The sequence below is a fragment of the Lineus longissimus genome, chromosome 4, assembly GCF_910592395.1.
Source record: "Lineus longissimus chromosome 4, tnLinLong1.2, whole genome shotgun sequence".
NCBI lineage: Eukaryota > Metazoa > Nemertea > Pilidiophora > Heteronemertea > Lineidae > Lineus > Lineus longissimus.
In genome coordinates this window covers 2,464,694-2,487,137 of record NC_088311.1, presented here as the reverse complement: position 1 = coordinate 2,487,137, position 22,444 = coordinate 2,464,694, and the positions used below count along the sequence as shown (strand labels likewise).

At 37.1% G+C, this 22,444-nt stretch overlaps 1 protein-coding gene across 3 annotated transcripts in view; it reads left to right on the top strand.

Moving 5' to 3' along the window:
- The window catches only part of LOC135485905 (uncharacterized), a 124,065-nt gene that overhangs the window by 48,412 nt on the left and 53,209 nt on the right, over positions 1–22,444 (top strand). For 2 of the 3 annotated variants that reach the window (XM_064768278.1, XM_064768277.1), the window contains exon 4: positions 2,198–2,245. The gene's annotated coding sequence lies outside the window, so the exon portion shown is untranslated. Of the gene's footprint in view, positions 1–2,197; positions 2,246–14,182; positions 14,407–22,444 lie in introns of those variants that run through there. The other variant, XM_064768280.1, reaches the window with a different exon arrangement.

Genomic DNA, 22,444 nt, shown 5'->3' with positions numbered 1-22,444 from the left:
AAATTTGTCAAGTGACAAAGCATTGATGGACTAGGGTAGAAGTAGAAGTTGATTGCTCTAGTTACCACATGGCTATTCTGTGGTCCTACATTGTGCTAAAGGTGCTACATGAAGATGGCAACCTGCATGACCCATACTCTTCTACTAGGAATACCTCTTCTAACAATAGTGTTCCTTTCCTAACAATTAGGGCCTTGGATGGGGCCATTAAAGGTGCTTATGTCACTTACAGGGCAATGTCCTCAAGGCAAGAGTTCTTGCCTTGCACAATGGTACTCTGGGTCAAGGCATTGCCAATTGGTTACTTGGTGATGGTTTCCATACCAGGAGCTGATTGGCAGGGGAGTCCCACTTCCCAGTACCCTTCCACAGTTCACAATTTACTATACCAACCATATCATCACTCTGGGTCAAAAATGTCATTGCCCTCTTATTAATAAGGTTTATTCTATTCAAAATTAGAGCCACCCAAGGACATTGATGATCATTTTTATTCCCACAGGAAACAAGTGTGTTATGAATGGAGTCAACGCGACACTTCCTGCGCAAACTTCACCAAATTACCATTTCGAACTAATTGAACACTTCACCTCTCAAATCACCAAATTCCATTATTTTTCTATTGACTTTTCTAGTGCTGGACGCCATTATCCACAATTTCAATACACCATATCCGCTCACAGTGTTGACACTGATAACACAGCGTGTTAGTTTTTAGTCGAAAACAACAAACATGTAAAAATCATTAATGTTAAACATCAACTACGAGAGAGACTCGACCAGTTTCATTATTCCCGGACAAATTTTATCACGATCTATTCCGGTTAAGCCAGGGCAATATCGGTCGATATGACATTCTATTTATTTCATAATGTCAAATCGTAAATGATCAATAAGTGTTCAATGCATACACAAGCAACCACGCAACTAAAATAATAATCGCCAGAACCGTGCATGAGATTTAAACAGGAAAATGAATGGTTTGAATTGAACTCAATCTTTTTACGATAATCTGGGTTTAGTGTAAGATTCTTCACAAACGACGTGTGAAGACTAAGATATTCGAACCAAAACATTGATTTTTTAGACACAAAATAAACATTCTTTTATCTGAGAGAAAAATTGTCGATAGCTCTATTGATAACACTAGGAAATGCGATAGTAGATTGATTTTTTAGAAAACAAAGTAAAATGTGGTGTTTATTTCATAAGATCCATGCATAAGGGGATGGAAGATTAGCCAAATCAGTGGAAATATATTGGCAATGTGTTAATGAGGTTGAAATAATGAAATTAATTAAAAATTGCTATTGTTCATAATCTTTTTTTATAAGTGATCAAAGTCTGGACGCTTATTTTAGAGGAAAATACACAATATGACATTCAGCAAGAAAATGAGGAAATATTGACCACTTTTTAATGGCCATGAGAATGTTTTAATGGCCACAATTTAGAGTCCCAACAGATAACGGCCATCACACTACATCTCCCTTCAATTTATGTCTGTAATTACAAAGGTGTTGCATATTAGCAGCAATCTTGTCCACTGAATACAATGTGAATGAATGTGTGATTACAAGTTCAGAATCCTATCACCTCATGTGCTTACGATGAATTGAATTCATGCTAATGTTGCTTCCAGAATAGCAGGGGGCATGTAAAAGTGTGTATGGTAAGTTTTATACATAAACTATGCTGGACCAGGTGACAAGGGTTTCAGCACCCACCCCCTGTCCCCATTCTTTCAACAAAGGTAAACAGGACAGAGACAGTATCTGACTGAATAGATTCATTGTGCGTTGCCAAGTTGATGTCACTGCAACAGAACGTCATCATCATTTCTGGATTATGTCAAAACATATCGGCCGGGTTAGAATAGGTGCTTATTTTGTACACAGAAATAGAGTATTGCTGTCTCTGTTTCACGCTTTTCCCCATTCAGGGGTCAAAGGTTCAAAAATCATTTTTCATCCACTATTTCATTGACAGGAAAGAATTCAGCATCAACAGACACATATGGTTACATCAGAATGGAGGTTTATTTCCAGAAAACGTTCTCCAACCCTTTTTCAACTTGACCTTCTCCATGTCGAAAGGGTCAATCTCGTTCTAAGGTATTTTCACTATTGAAAGTATCGCTCTCCTTTATATTTTCAAGAATTTAGTTTTGATAATCGGTTTTTATCTTACATTTCAGGGTTTTGATGACAGCTATAAGGTGACCTGTTTCACTGCTACTCCTGAGGTAAGTTGTTCGAAGGCTCACAACATATTTTGATGTCAGCTGCTACTTCATATATTTCACTCTTATATCTTGATTGAGTTCTATAGTCTATTTCACTCTGATTTTTGATGATTTTGCACAGAAAATGCAACATTTGAAGAAAATGTTACAATTCATCTCAAACTTCGAAACCCAAAGTATCTTAAAACACTTACATTCCCAGAATACGACCAAAAAGGATCAGGAATGAGACATTTGAGCTGGAATACAGTGATTTTTTCCCCCACCCATTTAAGGCTTTTCTAGCAGCAAAGACATTTTTGTGAAATGGTTATTAGTGTCCATGCAGTGCCCATTGACTGGAGTGATGAACTTCTGCGTCCACTTTCTCAGAAACTTGATGCGATGAAATTACTTATGGATGGGTCGTCCTTCTGGTTACCTATCATCATTAATATACTGAGTAAATTGAAGGTATTGAGGTATACAAGAATCTAGGGGGCAATAAACCCCCACACCATCAAGCTGGCTGCTGGTCAAGCAATGTTATCACCAGAACATGCAAATTACCATCAGAGACAGCAAAATCAATTTCAAGCAAAGTTGAGTGAATTGTTATGCATTTTATTCCGTCAATACATATGTATGGATGGATGGAACTAGTATTCAATGGATGACATGGACTTTTCAATCTTATTTATGACGCAATTATTATTTGATGATCCAACAATGAAATAAACATGGAAACTGATCGCACCGGCCATCGCTCTTTGATCCCCTGAAATTTATTTCTAAAATAAGCGATGCTGGCTGTGATACAAGTAGCAGACAGGACAAGATACTAATCTAACAAATGATGTCCGCCGAAGCCATATACTTTGGCTAAGTAAAGAGTTGAAAGCCAATTACGTTAGCTGAGCGCATAAAAGTAGAGCAAAATGACCAGTTGAGATCATGAGATGTGACTAAGCATTCAGACAACATTTGCTGGCACAATTGACTTTTAATCCAATTGCTCTACTGAATATTTTTGCTTCATTCATAGAGACATGAAGCACTCTTGCAAGTCAAATTTTGCTAAATCTTTCACTTCTTGCTTAGGTTGAGCCATCTAGTCATGCTCAAGGGAAACTCATTAAAAGAGACAAATTATCTTCGAGCCAACAGAACACTGACGGTAAACTTACGCTACCGATAAGTAAGACTTATGGCCATCTGGTTGCTAGCCACCATGTTACAATAAACGGCCTTCAAACCTTGACCAAGCAATGATGAGTAATAATAGATTTTATCAACAACGACAAATTTAATTTTTATCTATGATTCGCCACTCTTGTCACATGGCCACATCTGGTCAACGGCAAACTTAACAACATTACACAAGTTTTGACATGAAACAGTCACAGTGCTCATGTATTCAGCGAAAGTGCCAAAGCTCTGTCATCCGGCCAGCCAGAATCGATTTACACCTTCTCAAATGACCAATGGGACTGCATCCTTCACGCACGAACTAGCCAGTGATATAATTCCCCCATCCCATATGGGTCCGAGGAATCGTGTCTATCGCCTATTCCAACATGTCCAACTTGGCTAAAGTTCATAATGAAGCAAATAAAACAAAATTTCTCCTCACACCTAATTGGTGCCTCTGGGACTGCGGGTTAATGGTCATTACCCCCAAAGTCATTTATTACATTTCGGCCAATGAGATGCCCTGCATTCGAATCAAGATACCATTAGATACACGAAGTTTTAAGATTGATAGAGCACTAACAAGGATTGGAGGCAATGTATTTGTTTTATGTCTGACGTTAACTTTGAAAATAAAGGGAACAATGCTAATCAATGTCCTTGGAAAAGATAATAGGTGTCCACCTCATGACAAAGGTCAACTCATGAGGAAAGACTCAGAGCACTGTAAAGTGCCAAGTTTTCACAACTTTTTTGTTTTGGAATTCGCTAAATACTCTTAAAAGAATAAAATCTTCAAGATATTCAAACATTCTATTACAATGCTTTTTATAGAGATGCTGTCCTATAGGCCTAAAGAAGAGATGAACGGAATACGAATCCGACAATAAAACAGGTCATGTAGGGTTTGTTGTAAGGAATCATATTTTTATTTATTTCTACTTCTTCATGTGGTTATATTCACCATTTGGTCAAAAAAGTTTTTCCTTTTTTTTCTTGAAGGATAAATTTTCCAAGGATGTGAGGTTTTATCATAATATCTACAAAACAGTCGTGATTGCTAGGTTCCAACTATACACTGCCTCGTACAGGCGAATTCTCTGATGAAAAAAATGAAAGCCACTGGCTACATTTTGACCACTTCCTAACATGACAGGTAGCGTGTTCCAATGTGAATTGAGAAACGGGTGATTCATCTTGTAGCTCAATACGAGTTCCATGTAATAACGAGCTTAAAGTGCATAACCAGGAGCTATCTTTTTTCATCAACACCATATGCAATATTCATGACAAACTTTGTCCGATGCGTAAAAAACGCAACAAAAAATTTCAGGTGGCGGTTTTACAAAATGGACAACTTGCCTCAGTTTGTTAGGTAAATTGATTTCTTGAGGCAATGTTGGGTGATTTTCTTGAGAAAAAAAATACCTCGTGATCATGTCCTGGACGTGTGGATAGGTCGCAGTAGCCACATACAGTGGCTACCGCGCTAATCAAGGCTACATAATGATGCCCACACATCGGTCACCATGGTTACAGAATCGCCATTTACCATGAGTATCCATACAGTCGCCAATAAGAACACTAAAATTGTATTCACATGAAATAAACCGTCAGTTAGTTCTTACAGAAGAAGTTTTCAACTCGCTGGATTCGATTTGAGGGATGCTTCAGCGCTGGCGTGGTATTATGAATAGAGTTGGGTGGAGTCGAAACGTGCTGTCGTGAATTGAAAGTCAGCACTCGATAATTCATCGTCAATACGACTTCAGCTTGAAGTCACTTACAAGATGGTTTAAGATAAAGAAGAAATGTAACAATCATTAAATTGATTTGATAATGTGTTAACCCTGTGGGTGATAATTAAAGTTTTATTATTGCTAAGTTAATCATCATGAGTTATTTTTTCCTTTTCTTTTTTGAAGTCGAAACAAATAACTGCTAGAAATGGATGGCTTCACCACTTGGCCAAGTCACCTAAAATGATCGATTGGGGTCCAGATTTTACACGCAATAAGAATATTTTATGAATACTTTTGTTTTTATTAACATCCTTCCAGAGGCCTAGACTTGTTTGATAACCCCTGCAGTGAGACCCTCACAACATTTTTGGAGAACCAATACTAATGTTGGTCCTCAAATCCCAATTCCTTCTTCGAACCCAACTGCCCAACTAAAAACAGATATGAGGGCCAGAAACACATACTCTCAGATATCACCCGACAACATCATTTTCTACTCGTGTCACTGGTATTTTAAATGGCTCTTGAGGTACCCAAATAATTATTTGAGGATAAACTCTTATCAAGCTTACATATTAAACATGCCCACACATATTCTCAACATGTCGCTAGTTCGATGTTATGGATCCATCACTGAAATTAATCACCGACAATCACCAGCAACCTTTCTTCCCCGAATTTCATTTAAATCACTTTCACCAAATACATGCTGCAACGAATTGAATGAACATTGAATGAACGCAGAAAAATAGTTCATTGAACACTGACATGCAATAATGAAAACCACGAACCTCCGGCAAGGCTAAGAGTAAAAAAGATTCTGCGAGTGACTTCCATTCATGTCAAAATCCCACATCATTACATTCAAATTTACATGGAACTTGTGTAATGGCGTCCATCATCCGTAACGATTATTCGTTTTGAAACGGCCGCCCGGGATGATTGAAATCACACACAAAGCCACCTCAAAAATATCTTTTCATATGAAATATTATTAAGTCATGGATTAACAGTTTATTAGTTGTAATAACCACTATATAAATCAATGTCTCCAAGCTATTCAAAATCGCTGGCGAGCTCATGACAGCAGTCAGCCACGCACTTACCCGGTCGTGATTTGTGCGAACCATTTAAATCTTCTGGTGCTTATGAAATCGTTATGAATGTAAAAATCAATTCCGCAGAGATCCGAATGAATAGCTTTTTCAAATTTGAGGTAAGAACCATAGCGTCGGAGGCTTCAGATTCATTAACTTTCGACTCCGCATATTAGCGGAGAAGAAATCTCGATATTACGCGGCTTAATGAGCTATAGAGTGGACTTTGATGTAATATGACTTTAAGGAGAAAAAGCGATCAGAAAGCCGGGTGCAGGAGCCAGCTAATTAATCGAAGTAATTTTCAGAGGCAATTAGCACACTGGTTTCTAGAGACTGATCAGAATTCTAAAGTTCTTTCAATCTCTAGTCTTTTTAAAGATAACAGTGATTGAGACGCTTATAACTGGCTTTTTTGAAAGAATATCTTTGTGTTTCAGTATAAATCGATATTCTTATGTACTTAGGGGGGTCATTGAGAAAGAGGTGAATAACCTGTCATAAAATCATAATCAGACCATTCAATTAAGTATCAACAAGTCAAAATGCAAAGTTGTCAAAGCAATTTGTCAAAGTAATTTCCATGGAGTATTTGTCCACTCGAAAAATGCTCTTAGTTTTGGTTTGCAAATGTTCTCAATAGCTTTTTTATTTGCGGTAGTCCCTACTGATACCAAGCAGACGAGTTATCATGTTTCCTTCGAACAAGTAGCATAGTAGAGCACAAACAAGCAGCTGGCCAATGTTCTCAAACTTGCCAAAGACCATTTCAATCAAAAAGAAGCAATACGATACTTTTATTTTAGTCTTGTCAAAAAGGTCACTGAAAGTCAAAGCTGCAGCCTTAACTCTTAATTTTACAATCTACACAAAGGAATTCCTGAAGGACTATCAGATTTTCAATAGGGAAGCACCGATATCCCATCCCAGTGCATCAGAACGTTCAAGTGGCATTTTCAAGGACCTCGATAACCTTTCATAGAGAAAAGGACAATCAGCCTACACCACCCCCTCACACTTTTCATGGTCGGGGCACCAGATGCGCTGAAACGCGCCCAAAACATTTTCTCAAAACTACAAATTTCAACCGATGTGAACTAACCATTAAGAACAATCCAGCATGAACTAGTAGGAAGATCAATAGACGAAACAAACTCATAGCTCTACAGAGAGCATAAGCTATCCACGAATTGGGGCCAGCCAGCCCCATTACTTCAGCATGTTACATTCTGCCATTTCTCGTGTGTTCTTCTCAAGAGCACTGAAATAGAAAATTAGAATTTAGTATACAGAAAGTTCGTAACATCTTTACCTTTGTGAAAACAACTCACAAGGCAGTTTCACCCAATGTGAACTGACCATTTATACCAATCCAGCTCGAGCTAGTGCGATAAACAATAGAAGGTCTAGTATTTTTTGTTACACCCTGTAATGGGTTTGTATCATAGAACCGTACATGAATCACTGTTAAACTAAAATAAGGCTGTGTCCCCAATACTTATCTCAGTTCTTGAAGAATATGTCCAATCTTTTTCAAGCAACTTCATCATCATCATCATCATAGCATCATAATCCTTATGGTTAATTCTGTTGTTTTCATTAGCTTTTTTCAAGTGCACTGAAATGGAAATAGTGAATCAAGAATGATGTATCAGTAACTGAAGCATTTAAAAATCATTTCGACCAATCAAGCTTGAGCTAGTACGATTAACATTAGAAGGCCCACTGTTAAAAAACGTAAGGATGTGTGCCCAATACTTATCTCAGTTCTTGAAGAATATGTCAATCTTTTTCAAGCAACTTCTTCATCATCATTATCATCATAGTAGCATCATAATCCTTATAGATCTTTGCCGTGTAAATCATCATGCTAAATTTTATTGTTTTTCTTGAGCTTTTTTCAATTGCACTGAAATGGAAATAATGAATGAAGAATGATGTATCAGTAACTGAAGCATTTGAAAATAATTTCGACCAATCAAGTTTGAGCTAGTACGATTATATCCTGTAATAGGTTTGTATCATTGACACTGTGAAGAAGATTAGGGCTGTGTGCCCAATACTTATCTCAGTTCTTGGAGAATACATGTATGTCCGACCCTTTTCCATCAACTAAAAAATGCGAAATTCTGTAATATCTCAGTTCTTGGAGAATACATGTATGTCCGACCTTTTTCAATCAACTTAAAAATGCTAAATTCTGTAACTTCGCATCACTTTTTTTTGATGCATGTGATCTGAAATGGAAATAATGAATTCAGCATGATGTAATTCTAACTAAAGCATATAGAAATCATGAAGACAATAGGCAAAGGCAAATATGAATATATGACAGATGATAATCATCATTTCTTATCTTTTGGTGGCCCGTCATAGATTCGCTATCATGGAATAACACTGTCAAATCTACCATGGGCCTATCATAGATTCTATGATTGAGTCTGTCATGCTGACGGGCCATCACAGAACTTTTATTGGAATTGGTGTACTATTCTTATTTCTCAAAATTTTGTAGGCTGTTGCTCTAATGGCTTCACACATCAATGTTTATTCATACGCACTATGATGGGAACCACTGTATAGAATCTGAGAGTGAATTCCCATCAGAATAATCTATCATGGCCTACATACGACCTATGATGGGAACCACTGTATAGAATCTGAGAGGGAATTCCCATCAGAATAATCTAGCATGGCCTACATACGACCTATGATGGGAGATCTGATACAAAATGAATGAATGAAGACAAAAGCGGAAAATCGAACCCTTAAAAGACGAATATTTTTAACGATTATGGGGATTGTAGTCAACACTTACCGGTAATTTCACGTTAGGCTACGGCCAAGAACCTTACATTCCAATGTTATGTGCAGAATGGGGTTGGCGTCACGGAGATGGTGTCACAGAGATGAGTTGCGTTTTTTTAGTGATTTAAGTTCAGTTCAATTAACTAACTTTGATTTTATTTCTGTGATGTCAAGTGCTGAGCCAACAAACAATCATCAGTTTTGTATTGGAAAGATGTTTTAATTACACCGACATAAGATTTGTTAATCAATTTTCTAGCCTTATTAATCGTTTTATGTATTTATTTATTTTTTTAGTAATTTAAGTTCAGTTCAATGAACTCAGTTTGATTTCATTTCTGTGATGTCAAGTGCTGAGCCACAAACAATCATCAAAACTCATTTTTTTTATTGGAAAGATGTTTTAATTACACTGACATAAGATTTGTTAATCAATTTTCTAGCCTTATTAATCGTGTTAAGTATTTATGTATAGACTCTTTTGTATTGTAACTAAAGTTTTTTTTAAATATAACTTATATGTATTTTGTCACACTGCTGTCTCTGTAAATTTCATAGAACAAAAAATTTTGATTTGATTTGATTAGAGTAATAACACAATTTCTTTACACTAAACCAAATTGAAACTGATGCCAAGAAATGACCAACTCCAACCCTCTTATCAAACGTGTTGAGATTAATTTGTCGCCAGTTGAAAAGCAATAAATTTAAACGCCATGAACACACAAAGTCACCCAGTTAGCAAACATGAAACAATATTTCACAATCTTTTATCGTAAAGTTATCGGTGCAACTGTTTGCAATTGTTGGTTTTAGCCACACTGGACCATATTTTCCTGTTAAAAATAATTTATAATGAAACAGTTTGTGATAATTGCCATGAAATATGGTAATGGTAGCTAGGATACACATTAATTAACAAATGGGAAGTGTTATAATCATGTTTTGCAGTTTACCATAAAAATTACTGGAGAAAATTACAGCGCAAATGGTTTGATGCAGAAATGCAATCTAGCTTGCAGATCTAACGTTGCTATTCCAAGTTTTCGTTATGTTTTATACAGCAGTTGATCAATTATGACAAAGCAACTTTACCAACAAATTGTGCTATGAATTTCTTTTTTTTAAGTTGTCAACACACCACTGTTTTTGTACGTCAAGTCATTTTGTCATTGGATATCCATGCAGCAAGTTCCAACTTTTTTGAGTCAATGGTGCGCAAATGTATGACCATTCTTGTCAGACGGCGGATAGTGCGGAAGGCGAACACCGAACAACACGTGATGATATAAGCTCACACATTTGTGCTAAAAAGACTTCTCACAGCAGAATGAAAATCCAGGCCTCTCAATAACACTAAATACACACTGTTTTAAGGTGTGCGTGCCCAAATTAAGGGGAACAAAGAAAATAAATCAGGGTGGGTTGGATTCTCTTTAAGTGTTTTCTGGAGGTTCAGATATCAAATTAGTCTAATGATTGAAAAAAATACCAATATTTGGGACAAAGACAGATGTTTGGTGCAAAAGCAATGAAACAACAGTGAATTAAGCCCAAATTAATGAAAACGGGTTGTCAAAAATAATGTCATTGAAAAGCCTGCAATTCACCAACATATTTACATGTGAACTCAAAAAAGAAAGTGAAGCGTGTATATAGAACAGCTGCTTAACCCTTTAGCTCCTGCGGGTCTACAATTTTTTTTCCAGCATCTCCCTGAAGATTTCCAGGTATTCCTATAGTGTATAGACTTTTGGCAAAAGAGATACCAAAAGTTGAAAATGAAATGGTCCAGGGACCATGTGCTCACCTCGAGTAATGTAATGCATGGCATTTGCAATGGACATGGGGAGAACAGTTTCAGGCTAGTTTCACTAGTTTTGATTCCATTGAATAATATTATTCTTCTCGGCTCAATAGCACCAACGAAAATAACCGGTACCATCTAAGTATAGCATTTTGGTTATAAAGTTGACTGAATTTCAGGGTTATTGAAGAGTGCACATGTCACATTGAAATTGGTTGACATCTGTTCAGCGGTTTAAGAGTACTAGGACTTCGTTGGATTTTCAAGATGGCGGCCTGGTGGCCATATTTGTCTTGGGATTTGACTGAAAATTAGGGATATTGATAAGAGTACATAGATACATAATCACATGAAGTTTGGTTGCAATCTGCTTATGAGTTTCTGGGTAATAGGACTTTGTTGAATTTTCAAGATGGCCACCTGGCGGCCATATTGGTAGGTAGATTTGACTGAAAATCAAGGATTTTATAGTGACTACATAGATATACAATGACATGAAATTTGGTTGCAATCCCACTTTGTTTAATTTTCAAGATGGCCGCCTGGCGACCATATTAGAAGTTCGAGCTAAAAAATTTTTGAGGTAGGATAGAGGGTCCCTAGATAAATGTCCTCACAAGTTTACAACCTTGTAGCTCAAATAGAAACGAAACGTGCCACCTATCGGTGATTTAGTTAACTTTGACCTCTGTGACCTTGAAAAGTAGGTCAAATCAAAAACCCGAGTGATATGTCATTTAACCTTGTTAGATACACCCACCATAAAAATTTTGTCAGTCTACGTACACCCATTTCCAAGATGGCCGCCTGGAGGCCAGAAAGTAGGTCATATCGCGAGAAAAAAAAATTTGTCTGGGCATATCGCCACAAGCTACCATCACACCAAGGAAGTTCCTACCTAATAAAAAATCCATAAAGAAACCCTAATGTACGATAATCCAACCTTATATCGATCGAAAAACACAACCCGGCAGTCTCCTTGTACATGAATACATGAATGGGGTCAGGAGGCTGACTCGCCAATTCGCTATAGCCCTGTATTACTCGGTAAAATGTACAGCAACCCATCTAGGAACAAGTTTTATTATGAAGATCACACTCTAAGCATCGCCCCAGTGGTGTTACTTGACTTCTCGGCCGCCTTGATATTGTAGGGCGGGAGTTTTAAACACGGGTGGCTACGGGCGGTATAGTGAGATCAGGCTCGGGCGGCTACGGACGGAACAGGAGCTAAAGGGTTAAAGTTATCTTGGGGCCCCAAAAATCGGTTTTATGAAAATCTTTTTTATTTTCTTGATTTTGCAAATTCTGTAAATAAATACCTAAATCCCAAAAGACCCATTGAAAATCTGCTTTTTTTAACCAAAAAACACAAAATTCTGTTTTTATTATGGATAAACTCCCTGTCTTGAAATTGAATTTTGGTGCTAATGCTCCAATTTGCAGATTTTTGGGGGCCCTACTATCTGAAAAATAATGGCAAGTGGCACGGGTCTGAATACCAAATCCTTTCAATGCATACCCGAAGGGTGCAATAGAAAACCATGTGATATTCAGATGAAACTTTTATCGCAAAAACCTTCACGGCAGAAAATGTGTTTTTACTCACAATGACCTGAAGTTGATTGAGTGACTTCAACTCTTGAAGACTTGTATTCGTTCTAAAGTTGATTTCTGTCACAGCACAGTAATTGAAATAAAACCTGAAAAGAAGAAACCGGAATAAGAAGAAAAATGATCATCCAATGTTTCATCATCACGTTTTTCATACAAATCATGGCTGTTATCGCAATTTGAGAATGCCTGGAGGGCAAATTTTCACAATCCTCAAAAATCATCATAACAAAGCCTTAGGGCTTGCTGACACTCCGTGATGACATGCCAATTTAACTTGTTGAAATGAATGAAAGCTTCAAGTGTTATATATCGCCATTGAAAAACGATTTCATATTTGCATAGTCAGGTCCTTTCTGACCTAAGAGTAGTACTAGAACTTTCTCTTTCGAGACAGTTCTTGAATAGTTGAAAACTGAAGCAGAATTTGTTTCCCATGAGATTCTCATTATATAACCAAGCATATTTTGTATATATTCGAAGGATTATCCTTCTTAACACATCATATCAATAATTATCTACTCCTGAATATCGAACTTTCACAATAACTCAAAAGCTTGGAAGAATACAATAAATTTTCGATAAGATACAGACCTCATCTGGTTGGTGCTGCCACCTTGCCATACGATATGGTACTGATATAAGCTGCAACTTTCCATCACAGCTCGCTGAAAGAAGGAGTAAGAATGATCAATGTGAGATATCAATCTGACCATCATTTACCAAAACGTCCTATAAAAGGTCTTCAAAGCTACATTTTACTAAAACATGTAGCCCTATTTACTCCCCACTCTTATTTCTTTGGTGGAAATTACTTCAAACATACAAGCTTGGAAAGATGCAACAATCTCTGTTCACTAAGCCTGAAGAGTATGCATTCCAGGATGACTATTATACTCTACTACGTGTGGAGTCCTATATGAATTTTTTGATGAAAATATGCCTCCAGAAAGGGGAGCAATAAAAATAATGCAACGAATTTCATCACAAAAAGTGCCGTTACCTGGATACAGTTAGATTTCCAAGGGGCTTGGGTTACTTTAGGCATGATAGGGTACATCATCAGTGAAGGCTGGGTGTCCTTTTCTTAGCATATTTATCCCACCGAATCTAGTTAGAAAACTTCATAGAAATTTAACTCGACAGATGGGAGTTACCGCTAATGTAGATACAAGGAGAAAATCATTGTAGTTGGTGTTGGCCTACTATCAGTGAGTTGACACCAGATGCTGAGAAACAGAAGTTGTTCTAGATGCTAAACGGGGGGGGGGGGGGGGGGGAGGCAGAGCAGTGCCCTCAACACACAGAGCTGTAACCAAGTAGGACTAAGGCTGCAATGTATAGTCCTACATGCATAGGCCTACCTGGACCTGAAGATTGTTCTAGCCGTGTATCTCCATACCGATATCTAGAATTGTAATTAGAGAGAAAAGTCAGATTTCTACTGTTGCGTTCATAAGCAGGAAAAGCTTCAAACCAACCAATAAAACGTGATGCAGCTCCCGTTATCACCGACTGCACAAGGCGCCACCAATTATAAAATATGAGAGTTGCATGACGCATAGCGTCTCCATACAAAATACAATACAACACTATCCGATAGTTGGCATTTGCACAGTGTCCATGCATGCGAGAACATCTTCAGGATACGCACGCTCCGAGATGTCAAACTTCAGTGGACTGTAACTTTCACATAACCGCCCTAAGGACTAAACTGTGATTATTATTAGGACGCTACACATAGGGATTATCAATTCTACAAAGTGATGTGGAGAATTAGATGGTTTTAGATGGGTAAAAAGCGGATTTGGATTCATTTGGACGTACCTATTAAAACGCACATGGCGCGGTTTCGTCATTAGCAAGGCATTCTGGGAGTTCGGGATGATGCCCTGGCCTGGAAGAAACTCGCAAAAAGCGCAGGTATGATTTCGTTCAGTCTTTTTAATTGGTTCCGCAAGTTTCCTAAACTTAGCTTCCTTAGATTGTGTGTGTAGTTTCTTCAAACACTTCGAGTTAAAATGAGTTCTTTACACGTATATATCAAGAGTGACAGAATCCCGAAAAAATAACAGAACGTTTTTAAGTTTTACGACCTGTCAATTTCTATTTGATTGGCACTTTCAATTAAATTAAGTTTTAATTGGAAATTTAGTAGGTACATTGTATGTTACCGGGTGCATAATGTTTGCTTGGTTGTTTTAACCATTACGATTGCTCTAACACGCAACACCTATCAATTATACATCTTAGAATGTTATTGCCATGATTAAAATTCTTAGAAATTTAATTTTGAAGAAACTTTAGGCCACACTTATGTGACGTTGATTTTATAACAGTAATGGTTTTGAAATTGTTATGGTCAAAAAGGCTTGCAATTTCTTTATGTCCGGGTGATTTGGTGTGAAAGATTTGCAGAAGATGGTTGCCCACAAGTGGGTCCCTTTTGATGGTCGGATCACGGATTCTGGCTATAATTTGGTAGGCTACTGCTATCCTGGCATTAGCCGTTATACATGCATCTTGATAATTAGGGAGCAGGGTGACTACATTTATTGCAAATAGGGCTGTCTCTGACACAGACAGAGGTCACGGAGAGGGGAGGACCGGAAAAGCACCTAGCAAATATCACCGCTTGCTCTCCAGAGGTGGGGATTGAAGTAGGCTTGATACTAGGCCTTCATAGGCCTAGTTGTTCGATCCACCTTCAGTGGAGGAACCGTTGTGTTACTCATGAGATGCATTGTTACCTGATATTATATCAGATTACCTACCTGCTTGCTTGTTTTTGGTTGGTCGAGACAGCACGCAAAATCGGAAAAATTTGTTTGTCTGGGTGTCCTTGTCCTTTACAGTTTGCCTCCAACATATTTTTCTGATTGGGCTGTGGCCTTCTGATATGGTTTCCTAGTTGAGCTATGGTCTTCTGAATCAAGATTAGCTACTGTCTCCTTATTGGGCTATGGTCTTCCAATTGGGCTCTACTTCTTCCTCCTGTCGAGTTTGTCCTCTTTCGGTTGTAAGTATTTAAGTATGTTAGTATTTAAGTTTATGAACGATGGTTGTTCATAAGATATATAGGAATACCAAAATAGAAAATTTTATGACAGAAAGCAAAAAATATGGAACTTTCTACTGGAGTATCAGGCTGCTTTTTAAATTTGTATTGCATGGGTGATTTGATGGTAGACAGAATTTTCGTTTTAATCTTTTTAAAGTTAAGGTCACATGCACCAGGCTGCATGTCAATGTTGGATCATCTAACAATTTTTCTTAAAAACATCACAACTTTAGCCCAGCACATGAGTCATTTCGTTAATATGTACTTTGCATAGATAATTCAGTATGTAAATCACAAATAGCAAATGGAATGCAAAAAATCAGTTTACAGATAATTAAAGATGGAATGCCTGGGTATTTGTTTTACATTTGTGTCAATGTTTGAGGGTCGGTCTCATTAAACATTCTTATGAAATCCTATTGACATCCGTTCCCACTCAAACCAGCTGGTTTTGGCATGTTTGGTTCAACTCATTGATAGGGAGCTGTGGTGACAGGATTTCGTAATTTATTAAGGGCTATGCTGTTGAAAATTTGTCATTTTTGATGAAATTGTGTAAAATTGTTTTTAAAAAATCCATCTTTTTAAAAAAAATGTTACCTAACTGCACCATGAGCATGTAATCACTGAAGCTGGAGGTGGGTCACTGTGTTTAGAATCCTTCTGTTCTCAGGAAGTACTGTGCCTTTTAAAATGATAAATTCATCTGTTGGTGTAATACAAAATCCCGTCCTGCACCACTGACCACAGCTGATTCCATCATTTGCAGAATTAAATTAATAATTTCATAATTGAGTAACCACAAGCTGTTCTAAGCCATGATTGTAAAAAACAGCCTGCAGTTGGAGTTGGTGAATAAAACATTCGTGAGCAGAATTTGCTATTTGTCATCTTGCTGCAGGTTTGCATCCATATTTCCATGGTCATTCATAACATATTGTACTGTAAATTTCCAAATTTTTAGCAAAGTTTTATTTTCATTGATTTTGCAAAATACAATGTAACTTGCAATTCCCAAAATAAAAAATCGTAAGAAAATGTTTTTTGGTTGGAAAACGAATTTTTACTCTGCCAGTACACATAAAGGAACTTGTGAATATTTTGAGTTTTTTTAGAAGTTTTAGTGAATTGCAAAAAAAGGGTTGGGGAGGTTGCTCTACAAAGTAGGCCTTTGTCAGACTCGAAGCAGGATCTATAATTTTATTCAAGCAATACCATTGTATTAATTTCACACCAGGTATTCATATTGATTCACCGATGAATGAGATCTCCTTGCAGGGAGTGAAGTTAAGCTTAATTTGCATATTAATTGGGTAATTATTAGAAATGTGACAAATCGCCTCCCCATGTGGGCACCACTGACCGATCATTGCCTATTGTCTCAACATCTCCACTGCCATTGATTCGAAGTCAAGCTGGACAACTTGAGGTCCTGCTGTTTGACTGTTTGAGTCTTTTTTGTAAACTTTGGCCTATTGTTCTAATATTTCGTTCAGCTTGCTACACTGAAGTGAAGAGTCGTGCTATTCCATTCAATTTTATTCATCAAGCATTGAAATCAGTTAATTCTCCCATCGAAGATGATGGTGCTTTCTTTTGTTTCCAATAGGTGGGGATCTTTTATATTGATTGCGAGTGTGTCCTTGTAATGACGGCCCCCACAGGGATGATGGTAATTCTTTAGCTGAGGATTTATAATTGTGTTTAGATGAAGATTCTTCCATAGCAAAGGGTTGATAGGAGCTTAAAATTTCAGTGTCCACTGTCTTGAACTCATCAGGCTCAGCCTCCAAGAAAACTCAGACCTTAGTTACCCTCTGCAGTTTCTAACTCATTTGTATTTTTATTCCTGTCATATTGGATGATGTTATATGAGAGATCTAGCCAGTTTATGGCCGAATTTCATCCGGACCACTCCAAATGGCCATTTTTGATTTTATTTATGGGCGATCTTTCAAAATCTATTCTGTGGCTTTAGCGCGCGTCTGTTAGTATTGAGTCACAGTGGCGGTGGCACCTATAAAATGCATATATTTCAGATAAATGTGTCTGCCCTGACAGTGGCCATTGGAGATAAAATTGCGCGGGGATGTGTGGTAATTATAGCTTGGACATTCTTTGGCCATTGGCATGGAGAAATCTCACTTATTATGTCTGTTGGCAATCGTTTAGCAATTTTTGGATAGGGGAGTCTTGTAGAAGGGAAGATTTAAAGGCACAGTATTCCTGTGTTGTTTGCTTTGTTCACATGCTGAACCTTTTGTAACTGTAAAGTAGCCTTTTATATGTCTGTCATGCAGTCATGATTCAATCCACAGATTTATATATTTATGCTTTTATAAATTTTAGTTAAAGCAATTTGATGTCAGATTAGACCAAGTTTTGTTTATCATTGCCATCAAGCAGTAGTTCCTCCTTGTGAAGCCATGTTAGAGCTACAATACCATTGCCATTACATGGAACATAGCGGGTTAAATTTAGCATACAAACAAATGAGAAAAGAACCATTTTCACTTTCGTCATGATCCACTGATCTCCTTGCTTTTCACCTTGTCTACAATTTGTGTACTTCATACTGTAACGCTGTCGATGTTTTATCAAGGATTCGCCTCAGGGGGGAACTTCAATAGAATTGTAATGCATGACACTTGCACAAAACTGAGTAGAAGAATGCCATTAAAGCATACGTAAAAAAATTGCAAATGTTTCATGTCTGGATTAAAAATAAAGTATTTATTTGAAGTGGAATCTGATGAAAATCCCTCTCGTTTACACAATGTTAATGCACATAAAAGACTGTTTAATAAATTTTGATGTTGACGTGCAAGTTTTTTTAAATCGATGAACTTTGTATTAATTGACATGTGATGGCAACGAGCATGTTCCACAATGTTCCAGAAGCAATGATTGCGTGCTATTTCAAAATCTATAATAACTTCAAATTATAAACTAATCCTTATATTGAATTCTATTATTGTGTACATCTCATGCATTATGTACAAATCAAAATCTATAAAATGGCAGTCATTTGTTTGTGTATCATTCTAGAAATGAAATGTATTCTGAAAAAATTGTATTCTGGTGTTTTCTATGTAAAATAAACAACTACAATAGGAAAATTTCATACAATTGATTTGATGAATTATTCTGTCTCGTTAGAGTTTACCTTTTGAATTATCTTGTTTTAAATCGTATTTTTTTACTGTTTGTCAATACATTTAAGCTATGGATTCAACCCCATCTTAGAAAAATAGAGATGTACTTGCGTGAACAATATTCAATAAAACTTGTCGATGGTATCGATGCTTGTTGTCTTTTACCGGTCGCAAGTCATGTAGAACAATGGAACAGCAGAAAAGCCTGAAATGTAGAAATGAGTAGAACTGTAAGAAATGTTTCATAATACTAATTGATAATAGTCTTAATTACTTGTTGGTTAATGGCATGGTTCTGCCAAATATGTTGCATAGGCATGCTGTTAGTTCACTGAGGATGTTGCCACGACTTGATGTGGTTTACTGATGACCTAAGCAAATGTTGCCAACTGTTATGTACGCTACTATATTTTATCAATGATCAAAAACTGTGGGAACCTGTCAGAAATTTCAGAAATTGACGAAGGAATTGATAGTTCTGGTGGTGTAGTGACCAAGGATTCACCTTTCATGCTGGCACCTTAGCCTTTCTTGACGAAAAATTGCATCACTTCTGAAATATTTGAAAGTTCCCACGAAATCTGTTGATAGAAAAACAGTGACTTGTTCCAAGTTCCCACGATACACTTCAATTACAGGACATAAGTCACTGATTGAAAAACATGCGGCAGTATTTTCCAATTTATGAAAATTGTAATGTGTTGGATAAATGGTAAATGTTTATGTCATTTTAACTTCCTCAAATTTGGTAAATTGGGGCCACACTATCGATATGATGGTGACATTAACATGATAACAAGTGGAGTTATGGCTATAATCTCTGTGTTCTACCATTTCTTAACTGGCAATCCAACTTTTTCGATATCATTGATTGTAAGCATGATTTTTTACCAAATTTGAACGAAGATTTCAGCTGAAGTGGCTTTACCTTGCACATATGACATGAAAACCACAGAACTATCACAACAAGTTAACATCACAAAACATATAACACCAACATTGGACCAAAAGAGTGAGTGCATGTTCACATTTTGACTTTGACCTGAAAGTTGCTGAAAATGTTCCATTTTAGTCAGCAATAATCTTTCCAAAGCAAAATGTCTCATTCCGTCTTGTGGGTTGATTCATGCGGCACACCCCAGTCATGTGACTACATTAGTGGAAAATTAGCTTGAAAATTATTGAATATAACGTAAACTCCCCAACTCAATTATTTCTTGCGATACTCTTGGTAAATATGACACAGGTGAATAAATGTACATGGAATGTATAAACATTGAGAACTATGTATCTAATGGTCTGAAAAATTAGGTAAATTACTTTAAGAATGATGTAATATAGATGTTGAATAAATGTATGACCTGGAAATATCATGCCAATCAATATTCAGTGTGAAGAGAAGTTAGTTGAGGCTTTGGTGGAGAAGTTTAAGTTTGAGTTTCTAGTTGATGTTTAGCACTCAATTTGCTGTGTTGATGTAAAAATACCAAAAAAATTTAAAAGCAACGAATTTCCAACACGTATTTGGCGAAATCTGTCATTGGTGTCTGGTGTCAGTTCAGGAAATCGTTACATTTCCATCCCTGAGTTACATTATATTGTGGTCAAAGTATTGATTATTCCCATACTTCAATTATGATGCAAGACTTCATGTTGAAAATTGAAATATTCATGACCATTTCGTTATGTAACAACCCACTGCAAACGCCAGCTTGATATCCGGTTATTCATGTAATTTGCACTATATTTTGCTCATGTCAGATTTAACAAGGTTTGTGTAATGGCCTCCCTTTGTCCTTTGTAATTATGATTACTATTACACTAATAACTCTAACTTCATTGCTGTGACAAGACTTGGCAAACATGCATTTCTATGGTTACCGAGTTACATGAAATTTACCCCAAGATAACTGATGTTTGTAGTTGGTAATAACACCAGGCGAACTTCAATAATTGTGTGGCTTTGCCAATACCGCATAAATTAAGGTTGGGATTATGTAATCCCTTATTGAATATGTATTTTAATCAAGGAGGTTGTTTGCCAGTTTCATTCTGGGACTTGAGGGAGGAAGCAGCTGACTGATGACCTGATTGATCTATGATGTGGCCGGTGGTCACTGTTGTTCTCTGAATTCGTGTGCAGGTAATGATCTTTTTGTTCTGTTTCCAACTGTTCTCTACAGTAGGAACATTCCGTGGACACCGTGTTGTGGAATATCTATGGCCTGGCTACATTGGAAAATTATCCCAATATCTGTTCGTGTAACGTGGATGGAGCAATGGGTTACGCAATATGAGGTCTGCTTGTTTCGTTTCTTGAAATCTTGAAGGCTCAACATAGCTCTTTCATGTTGAGCAGTGAAGTGGTTTTGGGATCCTCAGATTTGTTTGATCCGAGATGAGATGAGTCAAGTTAGTGAAAAAAACAGGTCAGTGATATGATTTCTATGATGTAACAATCTTTTTTTCTCCAATTTGAAATTCAAGCAACCACAACATGTTTTGCATTTCCGATTAAACTTAGCCAGTTTCAGACTTGCAGCATCAGCTAAGCAGGATTGGTAACTGTTGTTACACTAATCTCTGGCCTGATCAGCCAACTGGAATCTCTCCAGGTAATCTTATAGGATTAAAGGTGAGTCTTGTGGTGTTAATTCATTTACCTTGCTACTGTGAAGGAGGTAGGAGGTACATGGTACGGCACAGTTTCACATGGATATCTGCTACTTTTCCCAATTTGAGGTCCAGAGATTTGATTCAATTTCGTTTTGTAAGTAAGTGCATGGAGTTTGTTCTTGATACCGTTTCAAAATGTTCAATTTCAAGATTTTCCGAAATAGAACATGTAGAAGATTCACATTAGGCCCCATCATCTCATTTTCAGGCCTGGTAACTCATGATTGGACTGTTATGCTGGTGAAATATTGGTCATTTTCTCCTGTTCTAGACCTCTTATGACATGATGGAGTGACAGACTTCTTCCAGCTGAGGGCTCCCCACTGAGAAAACTTCAACAGCAGCCATGCTGAGTGAAAAACCTAAAAGAAAATCTGTGCGTGCAGCATTGTCTGATGCCATTTACTTTCAAGAGAGATATTCGAGAAAAAAGTCTATGAAATGAAGTCGATGAATTCCCATTCAAATCATGTGTTTAAAGCCCAGCTGTTGTCACCTTTAACGATGATGTACGCCAATGAAAGAATAGGCCTACGCTCGTACCAGTTGGAGATTTAATCTGCTACAATATCTTATTCTAATTCAACTATTGATTAAAGATTCAGATGAATGCATTGAAATTTAATGTATTGAACAGTTGTGTCCCACCCGATGGGGGTGCCAGGATGGGATCACCTCTGTGGACAATCAACTCAATGGAGACATTGAGAGAAAACACTTTTTCATGACAGTTTATCTTGGTGCAGTTTAAGATCAGTTCCAACGTGTCGCTGTGATGACTGTTTAGTGTCGATGCCTCGGAGAAGTCCTATTCATCTGAAATCTTGAGACAATTATCTTTCAGAATGCTTTAGTGAAAAACGTGTGAACATCTGGTTTGATAGCAAATGTTGCTGAATACAACTAAAGTATCGAATGCATGTGTTGCCATCCAGTAGATATAAGCTAAAAAGAGTCGACTATACCATACTTGGTATTTTATCAACTTGTATGTGTGGGTGGTTTTGTAGTCGCGACGTGAAGCCTTAAAAGATCAAGATACCCTTGGTTACTGGTCTTAAATCTTAAA